General features: G+C 39.6%; 2 pseudogenes; both read right to left on the reverse strand.

The window, feature by feature from the left end:
• Positions 1-23,196, reverse strand: part of LOC147002492 (neutrophil antibiotic peptide NP-2-like) — a 100,941-nt pseudogene that overhangs the window by 59,845 nt on the left and 17,900 nt on the right.
• On the reverse strand, positions 18,596-19,436 carry LOC110287869 (alpha-defensin 3-like; annotated as a pseudogene).

Genomic DNA, 23,196 nt, shown 5'->3' on the forward strand with positions numbered 1-23,196 from the left:
CTTCCTTTATAACTGAGTGTCTGGAAATAGTAAAATTGAGCTTTAATCAGGATCTTGTCTTAGCTCCATTCATTCTTCCGCCCCGTCTAGATTCCTCTCTTTTCAGCTTGAACTGCCATTCTCAGTTGAACAATTCGTGTTGTGGACTGCAACAATCTTGGTTCCGGGACTCCACTGAACTTAGTCTGCACAGGTGAGAGTGTGCACCACAGAAGCTGACAGCTTCTGGGACAGGCGGGAGCCACAGAGATACTGAGGCAGCGCCCTCTTCGGGCCCCAGACATCCGCCCACCTTCCTGGCCAGAGGACAGGTGTCCACCCGGCCCGAGAGGCTTTTGCCTCTAGATTGGCGGTGGCCATCTTGGTTCAGGGACACCACTGAACATAGTCTGCACTGGTGAGAGTGTGCACCACAGAAGCTCAGAGCTTCTGTGACCTGCCAAAGCAACAAAGCTTCTGGAAAAGGTCCTGTTTTGGGCCTTGATCTTCGGCCAGGAGGAGGTCCAAACACCAGATATCTGTGCACCTTCCCTGTAAGAGGAGAGCTTGCCTGCAGAGAGTGCTCTGACCACTGAAACTCAGAGGAGAGAGCCTGTCTCCCAGGTCTGCTGATAGACGGTAACAGAATCACCAGAAGAACAATCTCTAAACAGAGACAACTATAACAACTAACTCCAGAGATTACCAGATAGCAAAAAGTAAATGTAATAATCTTACAGAAACGAAGACCACTCACCATCATCAGAACACAGCACTCCCACTTCGCCCAGTCCAGGGCACCCAAACACATCGGAGAAGCTAGACCTGGATCTAAAAGCATATCTCATGATGTTGGTAGAGGACATCAAGAGGGAATTTAATAACACAAAGAAATACAGGAGAACACTAATAAACAGGTAGAAGACATTAAAGAGGAAGCACAAAAATCCCTTAAAGAATTGCAGGAAAACCAGATCAAACAGGTGATGGAATTGAATAAAATCATCCAAGACATAAAAAGGGAAGTAGACACAATAAAGAAAACCCAAATTGAGGCAACTCTGGAGATAGAAACCCTAGGAAAGAAATCTGGAACCATAGATGCGAGCATCAGCAACCGAATACAAGAGATGGAAGAGAGAATCTCAGGTGCAGAAGATTCCATAGAGAACATCGGCACAACAATCAAAGAAAATACAAAATCCAAAAAGATCCTAACTCAAAACATCAAGGAAAACTAGGACACAATGAGAAGACCAAACCTATGGATAATAGGAGTAGATGAGAATGAAGATTTTCAACTCAAAGGACCGGCAAATATCTTCAACAAAATTATAGAAGAAAACTTTCCAAACCTAAAGAAAGAGATGCCCATAAACATACAAGAAGCCCACAGAACTCCAAATAGACTGGATCACAAAAGAAATTCCTCCTGACACATAATAATCAGAACAACAAATGGACTAAATAAAGATAGGATACTAAAAGCAGTAAGGGAAAAAGGTCAAGTAACATATAAAGACAAGCCTATCAGAATTACTCCAGATTTTTCACCAGAGACAATGAAAGCCAGAAGGGCCTGTGCAGTAGTTATACAGACACTAAGAGAACACATATTCCAGCCCAGGCTACTATACCCAGCCCAACTCTCAATTACCATCGATGGAGAAACAAAAGTATTCCACGACAAAACCAAATTCACACATTATCTTTCCACGAATCCATCCCTTCAAAGGATAATAACAGAAAAAAAGCAATACAAAGACGGAAACCATGTACTAGAAAAAGCAAGAAGGTAATCCCTCAACAAACCTAAAAGAAGACAGCCACAAGAACAGAATACCAACTCTAACAACAAAAATAAAAGGAAGCAACAATTACTTTTCCTTAATATCTCTTAATATCAATGGACTCAACTCCCCAATAAAAAGACATAGACTAATAGACTGGCTACACAAACAGGACCCAACATTTTGCTGCTTACATGAAACTCATCTCAGAGAAAAAGATAGACACTACCTCAGAATGAAAGGCTGGAAAACAATTTTCCAAGCAAATGGTAGGAAGAAACAAGCTGGAGTAGCCATCCTAATATCTAATAAAATCGACTTCCAACCGAAAGTCATCAAAAAAGACAAAGAAGGGCACTTCATACTCATCAAAGGTAAAATCCTCCAAGAGGAACTATCAATTCAGAATATCTATGTTCCAAATACAAGGGCAGCCACATTCATTAAAGATACTTTAGTAAAGCTCAAAGCACACATTGCACCTCACACAATAATAGTGGGAGACTTCAACACACCATTTTCACCAGTGGACAGATCATGGAAACAGAACCTAAACAGGGACACAGTGAAACTAACAGAAGTTATGATTCAAATGGATCTGACAGATATCTACAGAACATTTTATCCTAAAACAAAAGGATATACCTTCTTCTCAGCACCTCATGGTACCTTCTCCAAAACTGACCACATTATTGTTCACAAAACAAGCCTCACCAAATACAAAAATATTGAAACTGTCCCATACATCCTATCAGATCACCATGGACTAAGGTGTAATTTCAATTACAAAATAAATAATAGAAAGCCAACACTCACGTGGAAACTAATAGCTTGGTCAAGGAAGGAATAAAGAAAGAAATTAAGGACTTTTTGGAGTTTAATGTAAATGAAGCCACAGCATACCCAAACTTATGGGACACAATGAAAGCATCTCTAAGAGGAAAACTCATAGCTCTGAGTGGCTCCAAAAAGAAACTAGAGAGAGCACACCTTAGCAGCTTGACGACACACCTAGAAGCTCTAGAACAAAAGGAGGCAAATTCACCCAAGAGGAGTAGAAGGCAGGAAATAATCAAACTCAGGGGTGAAATCAACCAAGTGGAAACAAGAAGAACTATTCAAAGAATCAACTAATCGAGGAGCTGGTTCTTTGAGAAAATCAACAAGATAGATTAACCCTTAGCCAGACTCACTAGTGGGCACAGGGAAAGTATTCTAATTAACAAAATCAGAAATGAAAAGGGAGACATAACAACAGATCCTGAAGAAATCTAAAACACCATCAGATCCTTCTACAAAAGGCTTTTGTCAACAAAACTGGAGAACCTGGATGAAATGGACAAGTTTCTAGACAGATACCAGGTACCAAAGTTAAATCAAGATCAGGTTAATAATCTAAACAGTCCTATATTCCCTAAAGAAATAGAAGCAGTCATTAAAAGTCTCCAAACCAAAAAAAATCCCAGGATCAGATGGGTTTAGTTCAGAGTTCTATCAAACCTTCAAAGAAGATCTAATCCCAGTTCTTCACAAACTATTCCACAAAAAAGAAACAGAAGGTACTCTATCCAACTCATTCTATGAAGCCATAATTACTCTGATACCTAAACCACAGGAAAAAACCCAACAAAGATAGAGAACTTCAGAACAATTTCCCCTATGAATATTGATGGAAAAATCCTCAATAAAGTTCTTGCTAACCGAATCCAAGAACACATCAAAACAATCATCCATCCTGACCAAGTAGGTTTCATCCCAGGGATGCAAGGATGGTTCAATATACGGAAATCCATCAACGTAATCCATTATATAAACAAATTCAAAGACAAAAACCACATGATCATCTCGTTAGATGCGGAAAAAGCATTCAACAAGATCCAACACCCATTAATGATAAAAGACTTGGAAAGATCAGGAATTCAAGGCCCATACATAACCATAATAAAAGCAATCTACAGCAAACCAGTAGCCAACATCAAAGTAAATGGTGAGAAGCTGGAAGAAATCCCACTAAAATCAGGGACAAGACAAGGCTGCCCACTTTCTCCCTACCTATTCAACATAATACTTGAAGTTCTAGCCAGAGCAATTAGACAACAAAAGGAGATCAAGGGTATAGAAATTTTAAAAGATGAAGTCAAAATATCACTTTTTGCAGATGGTATGATAGTATATATAAGTGACCCTAAAAATTCCACCAGAGAACTCCTAAGCCTGATAAACAGCTTCAGTGAAATAGCTGGATATAAAGTTAACTCAAATAAGTCAATGGCCTTCCTGTACACAAAGGATAAACAGGCTGAGAAAGAAATTAGGGAAACAACACCCTTCTCAATAATCACAAACAATATGAAATACCTTGGCATGATTCTAACTTAGGAAGTGAAAGATCTTTATGACAAGAACTTCAAGTCTCTGAAGAAAGAAATTAAAGAAGATCACAGAATATGGAAAGATCTCCCATGCTCATGGATTGGCAGGATCAATATAGTAAAAATGGTTATCTTTCCAAAAGCAATCTAGAGATTCAATGCAATCCCCATCAAAATCCCTACTCAATTCTTCTCTGAGTTAGAAAGGGCAATTGGCAGATTCATCTGGAATAACAAAAAACCTAGGATAGCAAAAACTCTTCTCTAGGATAAAAGAACCTCTGGTGGAATCACCATGCCTGACCTAAAGCTGTACTACAGAGCAATTGTGATAAAAACTGTATGGTACTGGTATAAAGACAGACAAGTAGACCAATGGAACAGAATTGAAGACCCTGAGATGAACCCACACACCTATGGTCACTTGATCTTTGACAAGGTAGCAAAAACTATCCAATGGAAGAAAGACAGCATTTTCAACTAATGGTGCTGGCACAACTGGCAGTTATCATGTAGAAGAATGCGAATTGATCCATTCCTATCTCCTTGTACTAAGGTCAAATCTAAGTGGATCAAGGTACTTCACATAAAACCAGAGACACTGAAACTTATAGAGGAGAAATTGGGGAAAAGCCTCGAAGATATGGGCACAGGGGAAAAATTCCTGAATAGAACAGCAATGGCTTGTACTGTAAGATTGAGAATTGCCAAATCTGACCTCATGAAACTGCAAAGCTTCTGCAAGGCAAAAGACACTATCAATAAGACAAAAAGACCACCAACAGATTGGGAAAGGATCTTTACCTATCCTAAATCAGATATGGGACTAATATCCAATATATATAAAGAACTCAAGAAGGTGGACTCCAGAAAATCAAATAACCCATTAAAAAATGGGGCTCAGAAGTGAACAAAGAATTCTCACCTGAGGAATACCGAATTGCAGAGAAGCACCTGATAAAATGTTCAACATCCTTAATCATCAGGGAAATGCAAATCAAAACAATCCTGAGATTCCACCTCACACCAGTGAGAATGGATAAGATCAAAAATTCAGGTGACAGCAGATGGTGGTGAGGATATGGAGAAAGAGGAACAATCCTCCATTGTTGGTGGGATTGGAAGCTTGTAAAACCACTCTGGAAATCACTTTGGCAGTTCCTCAGAAAATTGGACATAATACTACCGGAGGATCCAGCAATACCTCTCCTGGGCATATATCCAAATGATGTCCCAACCAGTAAGAAGGACACATGCTCCACTCTGTGCATAGCAGCCTTATTTATAATAGCCAGAAGCTGGAAAGAACCCAGATGCCCCTCAACAGAGGAATGGAATCATAAAATGTGGTACATTTACACAATGGAGTACTGCTCAGCTATTAAAAGGAATGAATTTATGAAATTCCTAGGCAAATGGATGGACCTGGAGGGCATCATCCTGAGTGAGGTAACACAATCACAAAGGAACTCACACAATATGTACTCACTGATAAGTGGATATTAGCCCCAAAACTTCGGATACCCAAGATATAAGATACAATTTGCTAAACACATGAAACTCAGGAAGAATGAAGGCCAAAGTGTGGACACTGCCCCTTCTTAGAATTTGGAACAAAACTCCCATGGAAGGAGTTACAGAGACAAAGTTTTGAGCTGTGACGAAAGGATGGACCATCTAAAGACTGCCATACCCAGGGATCCATCCCATAATCAGCTTCTAAACCCTTAAGCCATTGCTTACACTAGCAAGATTTTGCTGAAAAGACCCAGATATAGCTGTCTCTTGTGAGACAATGCCGGGGCCTAGCAAACACAAAAGTCGATGCTCACAGTCAGCTATTGGTTGGGTCACAGGGTTTCAATGGAGGAGCTAGAGAAAGTACCCAAGGAGGTAAAGGGATCTGCAACCCCATAGGTGGAACAACATTATGAACTAACCAGTACCCCAGAGCTCTTGACTCTAGCTGCATATGTATCAAAAGATGGCATAGTCGACCATCATTGGAAAGAGAGGCCCACTGGACTTGCAAACTTTATATGCCCCAGTACAGGGGAATGCCAGGGCCAAAAAGTGGGAGTGGGTGGGTAGGGTATGGGGGGGAGTTTATGGGGCCTTTGGGATAGCACTGGAAATGTAAATGAGGAAAATACCTAATAAAAATATTTTTAATAAAGCATGCTTTCTGTAACTAAACGCAGGGAAGTCTGTCATGTGAACATTATCATTTTCTTAAAATTTGTTTTATATTTATTTATACACTTATTGTATGTACAGAGAGAACTCATGTGCCATAGAACTCATGTGGAGGTCAGAGGACAGCTAATGGCAACCTGTTTGTTGCCTCTACTATGTGGTGACTGAGACTTGAACTTAGGTTTCCAGGCATAGTACATGATGCATTTGGTGTGCATCAAGGGTGAGCAGGAGTTAGATACAAAGAGATAAGGCACTCTGCTCTGGCTACTTTTCTCTCTATCAACTTGTCTGTTCATTAGATAAGAGTCTTTAGCTGCATATGTATCAGAAGATGGCCTAGTCAGCCATCAGTGGAAAGAGAGACGATTGGTCTTACAAACATTATATGCCACAGTACAGGGGAACGCCAGGTCCAAGAAGTGGGAATGTGCAGATAGGGGAGTTGGGGGGGGGGCAAGGAGGGCATTGGGGACTTTTGGGATAGCATTGGAAATGTATATGAAGACAATACTTAATTAAAAAAATAAAAAAATACATAAAAAGATCATACAGTACAATATAAAAAATTAAAAAAGAAAGATTCACCCTCAAAAATGAGTCCCACTGTTTCATGATCCATTTTTTCAGTTGAAGGACATTATGTCCTTTCCTTTCTATAGCTGCTGAAAACTCAGATGCAATAGAACTTGTTGAGCCAGTAACTGTAAGGTAGGATCCTGAGTTCTGGGCATTTGCTGAGGAGAGGTACAGTTGTACCATGGAGATTTCCCTGCACTTTTGTGAGAATTCTCCACACTGACTTCCTTGGTTCCTGTGCCAGCTTGCAATCCCACCAACAGTGCCTGAGGGTTCCCCTTTCCCTAGACCCACACCCCCACTTGTGGACAATTGTTTTCTTGATTTTAATCATTCTGACAAGGCATAGATGAAACCTCTGAGAACTTTCAATTTCCATTTCTCTGATAAGAATGTTGAATATTTTAAAGCATATTTCTTGGCTACTATTATTATTTCCTTGAAATTTTCCAATAAGTGTTAATGGTATTGGGATAATACTCACCACTGAGCAAATTCTTACCATATCTACCCCTTCCTTATCCACCCAAGTTCATTTCATTTTTTTTTTAAATTTTTGTTTTTAAATCCATTTTGATCAATTTGTGCTGCCAATATGTTTTTATACTTTCTACTGGAACATGATTGATTCACCAGAAGATACACTCAGAAAGAACTGTGTCTCTCACCTAGCAGCTAACAATTAGCAATACCTCCAGGGCAAGTGGTAGAGTTTTTGTATCCAACTCCCAGGTCCCTGCTAGGATATGCTTTGCCTTGGACTTGCACAGTACAGTCATGGCATGTCAAACATTCTTGATCTCATTTCAGTCACTTTATTTCTTTTTTTCCAAAATTCTCTGTTCAGATCCATATATGATATTTAATTAGGTTGTTTCACTAACTGCCTTCATTCACTTTCCTAGGTTTTTGTATATTTTGGATGACAACCCATACAGTTATGTAGCTTGCACAGGGTCTGTACCACACTGTGAGCTTCCTCTTTACTGGACTGATTATTTCCTTTGCTATAGGGAAGGTTTTGTTTCATAAGGTCCCATTGTCAGTTGTAGGCCCCAATTCTGAATGGTTAGCCATAGACACATGGACATATGAGCAATGTTAAATAGACTCTGGTATACATACACATTTGCATGTGTATCCATTAAAATTATATGCATATGCATATACATGTAATAATTATAATTTAAGATGAGAGAGTACATAGCTCTCCATATATATAAAACAGCTCTGTTGTGCATGATTTTCAAAATTGTTGAAAGCTTATAATGTTGTGTGGCATTAAGCTTATAGTTTTTAAGTCCTTTGTCATTCACACTGTTTTTTTGTAGCATAAACACATGCCTTCTATGTCCTGTTCCTGAATCTTTCTCTTGAAGGAAGGCACTCATGAACCTTGTCATTCTGACAGAAACAGTAAATTCAAGCGGGACAGCAGATGGCGCTACTGAGTCAAGAGACAGAAAAGCGACTTTGTTGACTTCTTCCTATGCTATTCTTAATTTTCTGCCCTTCTGAATGCAATCTTCTTTCCATGCTCAGCCAACGCACATATTTTAATTGAAGATCCAGAGTGGATCCTGCACTGTTACCTCTAGCTTTGAGTCTGACACGTTTTTGCACTCACTATGGTAACATTTTTCCTCTGCTTCATCCAGACCACACTCTGTCTCAATGCTGGCCCCAAGATGGGGTTATAGCCTTCAGTGCTTCTTTCTTGTCTCACTTACCTGGTATAAACACACCAACAGTTCTTCCTTTTTTCTAACTTTTTTATTGAACATATTCTTTTTCATATACTATATTTTGATCACAGTTCCACACTTGCATTTTGTCCCAAACCCTCTTCACCATTCCAATCCCATGCCTTCTCTCTCTCTCTCTCTCTCTCTCTCTCTCTCTCTCTCTCTCTCTCTCTCTCTGTCTGTCACACACACATACACACACACAATACAAAGAAAAAATAATGAAATAAACAACAAGAACAGTTAAGGGCACAAGATACTCATACACACAAAGAGACACACATACAACAAAACCCACAAACCCCACAAAATTGTAAAATGTAATACACAAGCAAAAGAATACTAAAGTTAAAGAAAAAAATGCCATGTCTGGTGGTGGTGGCACACTCCCTTAAAACCAACAGTGTTGCGCTGGATGCTCTAAGTTTGAGACCAGTTTTCTCTGTCTACAAATTGAGTTCCAGGACAGTCAGGGCTACACAGAGAAACCCTTTCTCAACCTCCCTCTCACAAATTGCTCAAACCAGGACATAGGAAAGAAAAATTTTTCTCTAAAATACCTTTGAGTTAGTTTACATGAACATTTCTTAAGGGAGAATTTTCTTTGCTCCAGTTTCACAGGACATTTGGGTTACTGGTGGCGTTATATGATAATAGGTACTATTTCACTATTTCTAGAGTATACACAAAAGTCAGGTTGCACCTACTTCGCATCAAACCCCAGAAGAAGGAATTTGCAGATCCACTTCATGGAGATGCTGTTATACCCAAAGGAAGCCAATTGTTTCTGTTCTTGTTTTGTACTGTAGACCAGGGTGGTAGTCAATACAACTCCAGGCACCATTTCCTGGACAGATCATGTCCATTTATTAAATCATGTTAATATATGCAAAATATGACTTACAATGATGCCTGGTAATTAGTTTTACTTCAACTCCTTATAGATAAAAGAGTAAGAATTCCCATTCAGTCTCAAAGGCAGGAATGTTTCAAGTATATACTCATATTAGGCGATCAGTCAACCACTGGGTAGTTGACACAGAACACAAATATTCCAGACAGTGAGAGTAGCTAGTTCTGTGAAATGCCAAACCATTAATAGAGGATGAAGGCTAGTAGTTGAGCACATGGGGCTATGCATCAGCTATTGTATAATCTCAATTTGATGACTTTGAATAAGTTGAAAACTCCAAGTTTGAATCGAAACTCAAATGGGAAACTGTTTAACAAAGCCCACACCCCCTTTTTTTTGACAGGGACTGAGACACCAAATCTTTTAAATTCAGACTCCATTACAGAGAACCTGACCTAAGTTTGAACTCAGGTAAAGTAAAAATTGGTACCTAGCATTAGTTTCCAAGTTGCCTCCTAACAGAACCTGAGCCTAGCTCCAGTCTCTAGGCTAATCCCCAACAAAACCAGGGTTTCCAGGTTACAACCTCAACAAGACCAGATATCTTTCTCCTTCTAGTTAAAGTCTTGATCAACTTCTACTGTGAGTAGCATAGGTTGTGTGGGTAAGGAAAACAGAAAATTGGTCTCCAGCAAGCAGGTCTCCAGGTTATTCCCCCAAAAATACCTGCACCCCAGGTTACAAGCCCACACCTTACAACCAATGTATTGGATGACCAATGCAGAGGGGAACAGAAGTTAAGTTTATGATATGACTCCTATCAGCAGCCAATTATATTAAAGGCCACAGGAGCTTTCCAATTAGATGCTTGCATACATATTCCCTGTTTGCTGTTTAGTTACCCCATAGACATTCAGGTTTCCCCACGCCAAAACCATCCTGCATGATGGTGATGCTTTGGTGTGGGTGTGCTGAGCTAGCTGGAAGAGAATAAGACCTTGCTGTGAGTTGCATCTGATTGGCTCCTGTGTGATTTGGGGGGATTACTAATATTTTACTGGCAAAAAAGTCATAAGAGACCTCTGCATCCAGTTAGCCTTCACACATTTAGCTCATGCTCCCTCATCCTGCAGGAGAGGTTCACACTCTTCTCTGTTAATTTTCCTGATAGTGTCAGGGGCCCAAAATGCAGCTGTCTGAGAAAAACCTGAGGCATCTCTGTACCAGGAAGTTCTTGGGTAGAGAACCCTAACATGATCAAAGAGCAGGTTAATGGCCATACATCTAGATATTAGGGACTAGTTTCATAAAAATTTTAGCAAAGCACACACACACACACACACACACACATACACACACACAGACACTTATATAAGTATATATGTATTTGTTTTCAGACCATGAGACAAGTTACTGAGGTGCATATTTATATATTGAAGCAGACTTTGTTTCCAGGTTCTCTGAGCCTTCCTCAGTCTCTCCCTGGCATACCCTGCCCTCAAGTTTGAATTTTCCAGACCTGGGGGTGAACAGCTCTTTTCTGAGCTATTCCCCATATGATCTAGACTTTTTTGTGCTCTCTCTTTGTCTTTGTCTCTGTCTCTGTCTCTCTGTCTCTCTGTCTCTCTATCTCTCTGTCTCTCTCTCTCTCTCCTCAACCCCTTTCTCTCTTTTTCTTTCCCTCCTCAACTTCCCCTCACTTTCCCCATGGTGACTTCCCTGGCCTTGGTCCTTGGGTCCAGTGAACTATCCCACTCAGGGGGAGTTTTCCAATAAACTTGCCTTTAATATATATTAATCTTGTTTGAATTATCTCCCTTCACCCTCAGTAGAGAAGTTTTAAATATACACAGAAACACACATACACACATACACAGTTACAGACACACTGACACACACACACACAAGAAATCACATGTGTTCTCCATGGGTTTTGCCTTAGTAGGAGCATCTGACTCAGCTGAAATTACTCTGTCATAATAATAAACATAAATATTAATATATGAATAAAAATATTAATATACATATATATTTAGATTATTTATAACTCATCTGTGCTTTCAAGCATGAGAATGAAATATGTACAGGAGATTTCCTTCTGCCATGAACTTTTGATTCCAAGTTATGTTTGAAATGTACTAACTATATATTAGAGGAGAACAAACTGTGAATACTTCATATTACAGTTCAATATTTAAGCTTTTGACAGAGTCTATTTCACTCTGCCCATTAGAAGAGTCTAGATATATTTGTGAAGTGTATGAGTGTGTATAAGCATATGGCAGGAGAGCAGCATTCCAGGAACACCTACAAGAAAAGATAGGAAGAAAAATCCTAACATCTTTGTAGGAACAAAAAGTCCTCTGATTCTTGTCACCAAAGTTGTTCCAGCTGCTTGCTCTGATGTATCCACCACAGCAAACCCATCCATCTAATCATGGGGCTTCTCTCAGATCCTCTGCTCTTGTGTAGTAGGTCTAATTTTATTGCCTAATGTCCTCTGTGTCTCTAGATCCAACAGTGGTACATTTTTTCATGAAAAGATGTCCACCAGAAGACATTGACTTAAGACTTGTATTACAGGATGAAGCTCATCTCTATGTTTTGTAAAGGAAGCAGACCAAGAGTAAACTCCTAATATGCTTTCTTATTACACAGGGATTATTAATACAACCATGTGCCTTCAATCTACTTTCCTCTCAAGGTCCCCTGTAAATTTATTTTTTCCAACTCTTATTTTTCATGACGATTCTTAAATGTGTTAAGCTTCCTTTTAGCCCTCCACCCACCTGAGGTAGTGGATAAGAAAGGATGCTTTGGAAGTGGAGCAATTCCTATGTGTGTTGTCTTGAAATTCATAGTTCAGTTCACAAGGTTAGCAGTGAACCACTCAATCCACTTGCAAGCACATCAAGGATGCATCAGTAGTCCAGTTTGATAAAGTCAGGATAGTAAACAAGAATCAGCAGTAGTGGTACTACCTAGCAGAGATAGGCAGGCCTCATCCACATCAGGAGTCAGCAGGAGGCACCAGCAGGAAGCCAGGAGTTCTCAGCTCTCAGGGAAATGAAGATCACTAAGCCTTGAGACCAAGAAGAGTTAGTTGCACAGCTAGCTCTGTAAGCAAACCTAGCTCAGCCCCCATCACTGTCCATCGAGTCTTATTTATACCCTCCAAATACCATGTTTCCTCCATGGGTCTTGCCAAAAATATGCTCAACACTTGCTGACATCACTCTGCTGATCATCCCCAGTCCACTGAAGCTGCAAAATAATCAGAGCACACCACCAGATATATTTTGGTCCATTTCCCTCATGGAGTCCTGACAAATGGAGGTCAGCTAAGCCATGTAAGGTGGACCAATACATGTGAGGTGTCAGCAAAGAATCCTTCATCACATGTCCTTTCACATGCTTGCTTTAGCAGAACATCCTTTCTCCTGTGTCTGCTTCAGGAAAATGTTCCTTCAAGAGTCTGCCTCAGCATTTTACCTTTGTTTGCCCCAGCAAAACACCTCCCAACACAACCGATTTTCCAAAGAACCATCAACTTTTCACTTCAGTCCCCTCTAGAAAATCCATACTATATGTACTTCATTAACATTTGGTGTTAGTATCAGAAGCTGTTTACAGCTAGCCCATGAATCCAGTGGTGATGTCATCCCTAGTCAACAAGGACCTACTGTGTTTGTTGTCATGTCAAACACTGCAATTCCCTCTGCATGTCTCACCTGCATTACCTGTGGATGTCATTACCTGTGTCACCTACTTCAAGGCCCGGATAAAAGACATTGTCTCTGACCCATCTTTCTCTTTCTCTTCTTTATTATTTCCCCAAATTCAATAAAGGACATCTTTCATAGGAACTGTTCTGGATCAGTGTTTTCAATACAGGAACAAGACAGCTTACAATTTATATAAGGTGTATGCCTTTTTGAAGACTCTTGGATTTACGAATGAGAATGATATTATTTAAAACTTTCTTTTAATAAAAATCCTAGCTCCCAGTATTATAAACTCAGAAAACACTGAAAGAACATGGACTCAATTTAAGTTTTAATAATTTTATAAATCAGAAAATGGGCATCACCAGAGTAAATCTTTTCAAACTTTTATCTGACCACACACTTCATAGACCCCAGAACTATAGGAAATTGGTACCAACTGCTATGCAAAATACATTTTATGACTTGTTGTGTGGTGTCCTTCTATATAAGACCAAATGAACTTAGGCATATATTCACACAGGTACATAAAGGCCCTAGTTGGAGGAACACTGAATCTTTTTAGGGGAACTACAGGGAAAGAACTGAGGGCCCTAATAGTGGTATAATGGAAATTGTTATGGGTACCTTTATTGGGGAACATATTTTGGTTTCTAATGTTTACAAACATCCTTCATCAAAACCCACTCTACTTCAGACAGGTTCATGATGATCCCTCCCTCCTCAGCTAGGATAGTTGGATGTCCTCTGCACACCTGTTCTCAGCTCTTGGCTTCTTCCTGACACCAGTACCGACTAGGTAACCATGCTGGAGAGGTTTTCTGTAATAAACTCTCTAAATCCCAGAGGACCACTCATCTCTGGGCCCACGGCACTGACCAATGTCCAAATAGAAAATATGAGTTAGAATGCATTCATGTGTGTTGTTTGAAATCCATTTCTTCTGGTAATGATATTTTACAGGGCAGTAGGGGAGCAGAGCATGTCCATGTACATACACAGTGAGAGAATGTGTGAATTGTGTGGATTATTTTGAATATCAACCTTTGCTTTGTCAATGCATTGATGAATTTGGGACTTCATCTTAATGAGTGTGAAAACATGTCCTAGATCAGTGACATAAGGTTCTGTACTATTTGGGGTGCTTTGATGAACAACTTCTCATTCTTTGTATATCCAGTTTTCTACAATGGATATGCAGGATTAGTGTGCAACCCAAGTGGGGTTCAGTTCTCTGTCCATGGGGAGGGATGTAGTGGGGTGGGTTGTATGACCTTGGTGATTGCTAGAGCATGAAAAAACTAGCAAGTGTTTGTTATTTTTCTAGGATTTCCAACTACAAATTCTTTCTAGAACTGCCCTTTATTCTATCTGCCATTATATGAGAGCTTTGAGAAAAAGAAGGAGAAACAAAAGCCACGGCAACACTTTATTTTCTGAACCAAGCAGTTTTGCTAATCAGAATTCCTCTTTATGGTTCTTAAGAATTTGTGTGAAAATACAGAGGCGGGGGTGTTTCCTGAATTGAATTCAACACTCTAATTAACACACATGTGGTGTGTGATCATGGCTAACAAAGAGCATCTGTCATGAAAGAGCTGGGTACAAGTGTTCTGGATATACCATGTGTACCATTGTTCTCAGCTGACTCTCAACCATAGCTTTGTTGAGGGAAATTCTCAAAGAACCAGGATCTTCCACATCAGGAGGCAGGAAGGCAGATGAATAGGTTACAAACCAGGAGCTTTAGATTTACACCCAAACAGAGGAGAATCTAAGCATTGGCAAGTGTGTGGGCATGTAGTCATTGGCTGGATAGTTGAAGAGAGTGAGGAGAGGGTCACTGTCACCTAAGGGTCCAAGTATTAAGAAGATCGGAAGGTGACCATCTGGGCAACTTTAGACTGGAGAATATTTTCCTCTAACCTGAAAGTTTCTTAAATGAGCTGAGGAACTGTGAGTGTCAAAGGAAAGTTGGTAAAGCAAAGAAAACTATGTTCTCTTAGTCCCTTATATTCTGTTTCTGGTAGTAGAAATAGTTCAGAAAACCAAACTTTCAAATAGAAACAAACTCTTTATGCGGCAGAGATATATTTGTGTATTGTGGCTCTCTATATTGTACATTATTGCCAAGAGATATCCATCAGTATGTGAGTTGATAAAGAGAATGTGGTACACATATATAAACCAACTCTCTCTCTTCCTCTCCCTCTCCCTCCCCCCTCTCTCTTTCTCTGTGTGTGTGTGTTTGTGTGTGTGTTTGTGTTTATGTGTGTACATAGTGGAAAAGTACTCAACCATAGAAATAATTTGCAATAACTGAGATGGTACCCAAGGACACTTACTGTTTATTATCCAGACACACAAAGTGCAGGACAACCTGTTCTCACATATCCAAAATAAAAAGCAATGTGGTGGCAGGTGAGAATACAGTACTTGCTACTAGATTTTGGCAACATGAAGTAATGTTGAGGGGAGTTTGCTCAATAGGTGCAGAATTACATTTAGGAAGGATCAATGAAATCTGGTGGATTATTACACAACAATATGGTTGTAAATATTAATGGATTATGTATCTCAAAACATTCATTACCGTAGAATTTAGGTGTTTCACCATAAAAAAATAATAAATACCTGTGGTTACAGATATGATACTTTTTCAACTTAATCATTTCACAATGTGCACATACCTGCATAAACCCTTTCCAATAAGCATCTAGAATTTTCACCACTATAATAGGTCAGATTAAAAACAATGAAACTGCCTCGCACACTCTAGTAGTGACATGCATGACAGGCCAAAAGCCTGGATGCAGTCATGAGGCAAAGAGTTTCACGGAAACTTAGTCTCCTGGAACTGTGGCATTCCATAGCACATATACTCCAATTTTGTCCTTGTGAATGTATCGGTGTGCTTCCTTTCAGTATTGTTTTGTTATAGGTGCTTCCAAGCAATGACTTGCCAAATATCTAAGCAAAATTGAACTTTGCTTCCTGGCCTTCACCCATACCCTAGGTAGTCCTTGAGCCGACCCTGGGCTTGGAATTTAGTAAGAATGTTCCTATTCAGTGACATTTAGAATTGCCTCTAGTATTGTAAGAGAGATAGTGAAAGAAATCAGGCTTTACTACCTATACATAGAGTTAGAAATCTTAGGGCAAGCTTAGCAACGTTAAGTTTAGAATTCTTATTATAGTTATGTATGGCAGACTACATTACTTGTTATTAGAAAGTCTGTCCACACTATCACTTAGAATAAAAGCCAAGGTGCTCCCATATAAAGGAATTGACAATGGTTTAGGAAGAAGTTTGGGCTGTGGTTTTAGAGTTGCATTATTCATGAGATGGTTAGCTAGAGCAGAACTCCCTAATTAGAACCATGACTTGGGTATGAAAGCCCTTGCCCTAGGAGTGTAAAGACCTCACACCTGGCTTCTAAGACTATAGCTGACCTTAGATAGAGATGACTTTGTCTCAGTTGTTTTATTGCCCAGTTCCTGCCAGTGTTTGTGTTTACATTCCTCTGTTTAGTGTAAGAGTCATTAAGCATCCGGTAACCTCATTTGTACCTTGCTGATATGTCACTTAACTTCCCTATTTTCTTCTGTATAAAAAGTCTGATGCCCAATTTGACGAATTACATTCAGATTTTACAGAATCTCGCATGTTGGTCTGTCTGTCATTCCCTCTAACTCCTTGCCCACCTGTGACCAGAGACCACTTCCATGCAGACAAAGGGACCCAGAGAGTCTGCAGCATGAAACCTTGCATTTTACAAGACAAAATCTCCCCAAATTGTAAATGGGGAAGGAAGAATACATGATCTTATTGCATCCAGGGTCAAGAATTTGCAACAGGGAGAACTGTTGAATAAACTCTGGAGACAAAGACAAGAGAGACTTTTAGCCAAGTGAACTAGAGGAGTGTCCTTGAAGAACTTTAGTAGAGAGATTGACCAATGTGACTGTGTCCTGTGTTTGGTGATTGACACTTAACTGGAGTTATGCTAACTGTTCCTAGAAACAGAGGACCTATATCCTCAGATAATTACATTTCAGAGGGATGACCCATATTGACTTAATTGTTAAATTTATTTTGCTCAGGTCACCAGTGACTTATTTAAAGACTAAAATGTCTTGTGGACTATGATAACTGCCTTCTGTTTTGAATCTTCTAATTGGAATTCTGTAATGTTTGAGGCAAAAAGTGTTGTAATGGATTTCTCTTCTAGTTCAATCAGTGGAGCTAGTCTCTGCAATGGTTGCTATAATCGACCAAGTTAGATGCTTCTAGCATGCTTTCTTCCTCAATGTGTGAAAGGGTATTCAGTTCGCCTAGCATGGTTCCATCACTATTGAATGCCCACAACTATATTTTCTGTGAACCCACACCATCTGTGCTACTAGACCCTGCAATCTGGAGGTCACCACAACTGCTGTCCTTTCATTTAGAACATGGTTTTCCCTGAAGGAGTGTGTGATGATTTAGAGTCTGACTCTTAGCACCCTGTACCATGACTGGAGTCCCCTGCTTGAACAACTGCCTACCAACTCGTTATTTATCTTGCATGTCTCTTCCATGCTGCATTAAGCCCTTCAAAGCTTAATGCACTTGAAGGTCACTTGAGTGTACCTAGTAGAGCACACTGCAGTCATTAGACATGCACACTTTCTGTATATAAAGACATTTTCTGTATAAAAACTGTATTTTGTCCTATATGACTGTGGACACTGCAGATTACATGCAGATCATAGTGTGGGATGCCCTGCTTTTCATTCTACCCATTATGCTCTGACAAACTTTTTCTAATATTGATAAAAGTTGTCTCCACAGAGCCAAATGTAACCCTCGGTTTATAAGCCATAATTCAGGTCTGGTTCATTAAAATTTAAACAACTTTTAAGGACACTGTAGCTTTCAAAAAAATAAATTAGAACTCTGGAAACCTGAAACCCAAAGTGATAGTTTTTCTTACCATATAGGCAATGTCTTTTGAGAGTGAGTCAAGACTACCTAAAGGCAGAGTCAAAAGTCAGGAGCAGCATATGTGAGGATCATGAGCATTCTGAGCTTTCTATACCTTTTGTGTCTGAACCTGGAGTCATCCTTAAATTGATAGTAATTGGAGGGGGTATCTTGCAAGTAAAAAATTATAGTATTCAATCATATGCAACGGTTTCCTTGAAGGTCCTGGTACTTTATATACAGAGCCTTGACTGAGCCTTGTAGCATACACTGAAAGAACATAAACACACAGGAAGCATATTTCGAACAATTAATTGAGAAGTGGTCATCAGGCACCAGCATCAGTGGCCTCAGTACTCATGGTCGTCTTGTCTCCTGTGGTATCCATGTTCAGCGGCAGCAGAGTGTGTACATTAAATGACCCTTTCTGCAGGTCCCATTCATGCGTTCTCTTCTTCTACAACCTCTTTTTCTACAATAGCATACCAGATCTCTCAACGCTAGAGAAAGAAAAAGGATCAGGCATTAAATTTCGAGGTTGGCAGCATGTAATAGTATGTGATCCTATGGGGATCTGTGATACAGCATGACTGTGTTGTTTTGGCAAAAATACAGCCTTCAGCATGGACATCTCAACCAATAACACACTTCAGGGGTGTTGGTCATGCACTTGAGAGCCATTCTGAGGTGTCTTTAATTTCTGTGTTCCTTTTGTCACCATGTAGACACTTTAGTATACTTTGAAATTGATTCAATGTTCCTTTACAAAAAGAAAGATTTCTACTAATAGCCAAGACTAATCTTTTTCTATCAGATCCTATTCAGAGTATTGGAGTACTGTGAGTGTTGAAAGTCCCATGTATATCATTTTACAGTAAAAGTCTTATGAGAAAGATACTCAATTAGAGTTACTTATCTCTCACTGTTACTGTTATGAATATAAAAGGAATTAAAATAGTATTGCCAGAGAGCCACATTACTCTACCATGATTCTAAGGCTCATCTTCATCCCTCCCTCAGGAGACTGCAAGCATCCATCACACTGGGCACCAGTACTCACATTCCTCTTGAAGAGAAGAGACTTCTGGGTCTCCAAAGGAGACAGACACAGCCTGGTCCTCTTGCCTGGCTGCTCCTCAGATTTAGTCTCTTCATCTGTGTTTTGGATAGGGTCAGCCTGGACCTGGAAGGCCAGCAGGACGAGAGCAGAGAGGAGGACTAGTGTCTTCATGACTGGGAGTCACCTGGAGGATTGGTGAGCAGGAACTCAATGTGTGGAGAGTGATTATCCAGCCTGCATTTATAGGGCAGAGAAAGGTCTACACCTAGAAAAGGCAGTCTTTGATGGGAAGTGGGAGTGGCTGTTACCCTCCAGCTCCTTTTGAAGTTCCTCTGTCCTCAAGGCTACCATCATCATGTTGCACTGTGTGTTCAGTGACAAAACCCCTCCCACTGATAATGATGAAGGGGCCCTGCAATCTTCTCCCATTACCTATCTGCTTGAGCATTTACCTCTCATTTGTCAGAGAACAAAACAGCTGGGCACTGCCTAATTTAATATGCTCAAGAAACAAAGGATTTTTATGTTCTGGACTTGGAGCCTGTACTTCTCAGAAAGTGTGGATCAGACCTTGACCAGGTAGACTGGAGAGTCAGTTCTTTGCATGATTCAGGTATTATCAATCATCCTCCTAAGGGGTAACATTGTGAACCCCCTATTTGGGGACATTATAGAGAAAGTAAGAAGGCCTCATTTTGCCCCTAATGAATTGAATTTAAGAGACAGAATTTGTAAGAATAAAGCTAGAGTGAGTTGTACTGATGAAGCCAAAGTGTCAGAACACATCACACAAGAGTGTGTTCCAGGAGCATCTCTATACTTGTGACCCTTAAGCCATGCATCATTCCACATGTTTGAGATTCTGTAATGTTTTTACTTTCAGAAAATGAGTACTGATCTACAAGAAATGACATCCAGAATATAGAGAGGGTCATATGCTAGTACCCAATCTTAAGAAGAGACATCACATCATACATGACCACTGTTCTCTATGTGTTTCATCCCATTTCTTACACTACATACACACCAAAAGGTACAGAACTTCCTGCTGTTCTCTGTTAGTGTCTGGAGTTGCCCTATCACAGGTGCCAGCTCATATTTACATGTTAATTAATACTATTCATTTGTTAAAATATTTCTATGTAACGTTCAGTATAATAGTTAGCTAAGCAACAAGAATACTATTTTACACAGATATAAAACTTCACAAGCTTGTATCCTTGGTCGCTCAGAGACCAATCTGCCCAGGAGAGTTCACAGACAGCAGAAGCAACATAGCATCTGGGACAGGCCACCTTACCTGACTTGATCTTCAACCAGGAGGCAGAACTGAGCTCAGACCTCTGTGCATCTTCCCTGCAAGAGGAGAGCTTGCCTATAGATACTACTCTGACCACTGAGACTCAGGAGAGTGTTGGACTGGCAGAAGTGCTGAGAGAGGGTAACAGAAACACAGGATGATAAAACTCCAGCCAGAGAGAGCTACCAAAACTAACACCAGAGATTACCAGATGGTGAAAGGCAAATGTAAGAATCTTACTAACAGAAACCAAGACAACTCACCATCATCAGAAACAATCACTCTGACCTCAGCATGTCAGGGATACCCCAACACATCTCTTGTATTCTGCTGCTGATGCAAGTGTCTATGGTTCCTGATTTCTTTCTGAGAGTTTCTATCTCCAGAGTTGTCTCCCTTTGGGTTTTGTTTATTGTTTCTACTTCCCTTTTTAGATCTTGGATGGTTTTGTTCAATTCAATCACATGTTTAGTTGTGTTTTCCTGTAATTCTTTAAGGAATATTTGTGGGTATTCTTTAAGGACTTCTGTTTGTTTAGCAGTGTTTTCCTGTAATTCTTAAAGGATTGTTGTGCTTCCTTTTTAAGGCCTTCTACCTGTTTAGCAGAATACAAGAGATGGAAGAGAAAAATCTCAGTTCAGAAGATTCCGAAGAAAACGTTGACACAACCAAAGAAAATGCAAAATGCAAGAATAACCTAAGTCAAAACATCCAGAAAATCCAGGACCCAATGAGAAGGAGACCAAACCTATGAATAAAAGGAGTAGATTAGAATGAAGATTTTCAACAATGGGTCAGCAAAATTATAGAAGAAAACTTTCCTAACCTAAAGAAAGTGATGCCCATGAACATACAAGAAGTCTACAGGACTCCAAATAGCCTGGACCAGAAAAAAATTTCTCCAGACAGAAAATAATCAGAGCAACAAGTGCAATAAATGAAGACAGAATATTAAAACAGTAAGGAAAAAAGGTCAAGTAACATATAAAGGCAGACCTATTAGAATTACTCAGTTCTTCTCACCATATACTATGAAAGCCAGAAGATCCTGGACAGACATTATACAAACCCTAAGAGAACACAAATGCCAGCCCAGGCTACTATACCCAGCCAAACTCTCAATTACCATAGATGGAGAAACCAAAGTATTCCATGACAAAACCAAATTCATAGAATACCTTTCCAAGAATCCAGCCCTTAAAAGGATAATAAACAGAAAACACCAAGAGAAGGGCGGGAACTACACCCTAGAATAACCAAGAAAGTAATCCTTCAACAAAGCAAAAGGAAGACAGCCACAAGAACAGAATCCCAACTTTAACAACAAAAATAACAGGAAGCAATAATTAATTTTCTTTAATATCTCTTAATATCAATGGACTCAATTCCCCAATATAAAGACACAGACTAACAGGCTGGCTACATGAAGAGGACCCAATATTTTGCTGCTTACAGGAAACCTAGCTTAAGGAAAAATGTCAGACACTACCTCAGGGTGAAAGGCTGGAAAACAATTTTCCAAGCAAATGGTTTGAAGAAACAAGTTGGAGTAGCCATTCTAATATGGAATAAAATTGACTTCCAACCCAAAGTTGTCAAAAAAACCAAGGAGAGGCACATCATACTTATCAAAGTTAAAATCTACCAAGATGAACTCTCAATTCTGAATATCTATGCTCCAAATACAAGAGCAGTCACATTCATTAAAGAAACTTTAGTAAAGCTCAAAGCACATATTGTACCTCACACAATAATAATGGGAGACTTCAACAACCCACTCTCTTCCATGGACAGATCCTGGAAACAAACTAAACAGAGACACATGAAAACTAACAGAAGTTATGAAACAAAATTTATCTACAAAACGTTTTATCTTAAAGCTAAAGGAAATACCTTCTTCTCAGCACCTTATGGTACCTCCTCCAAAATTGACATAATTTTTCACAAAACAGGCCTCAATAGGTTCAAAAATATTGATATTATAGACCGCATCTTATCAGATCACCACCGAATAAGGCTGATCTTCAATAACAGCATAAATAATAGAAAGCCAACATTCACATGGAAACTGAATAACACTTCACTCAATGATAACTTGGTCAAGGAAGAATTAAAAAAAGAAATTAGAGACTTTTTAGAATTATATGAAAATGAAGCCACAAAATACCTAAGCTTATGGGACACAATGAGAGCAGTCTTAAGAGGAAAACTCATAGCCCTGAGTGACTCCAAAAAGAAACTAGTGAGAGGATACACTAGCAGCCTGACAGCATTCCTAGAAGCTCTAGAATGATGGGAGCAATTCACCTAAGAGGAGTAGACAGCAGGAAATAATCAAACTTAGGGCTGAATTCAACCAAGTGGAAACAAAAAGAACTATTCAATGAATCAACCAAACAAGAAGCTGGTTCTTTGCTTAAATCGGCAAGATAGATAAACCCTTAGCCAGACTCACTAGAGGGCATAGGGACAGTATCCTAATTAACCAAATCAGAAATGGAATGGGAGACATAACAACAGATCCTGAAGAAATCCAAAACACCATCAGATCCTTCTACAAAAGGCTATACTCAACAAAACTGGAAAATCTGGATGAAATGGATAATTTCCTAGACAGATACCATGTAACAA

Source organism: Mus caroli, unplaced genomic scaffold (assembly GCF_978045245.1).
Source record: "Mus caroli unplaced genomic scaffold, Mus_caroli_1 scaffold_10, whole genome shotgun sequence".
NCBI classification, from domain to species: domain Eukaryota; kingdom Metazoa; phylum Chordata; class Mammalia; order Rodentia; family Muridae; genus Mus; species Mus caroli.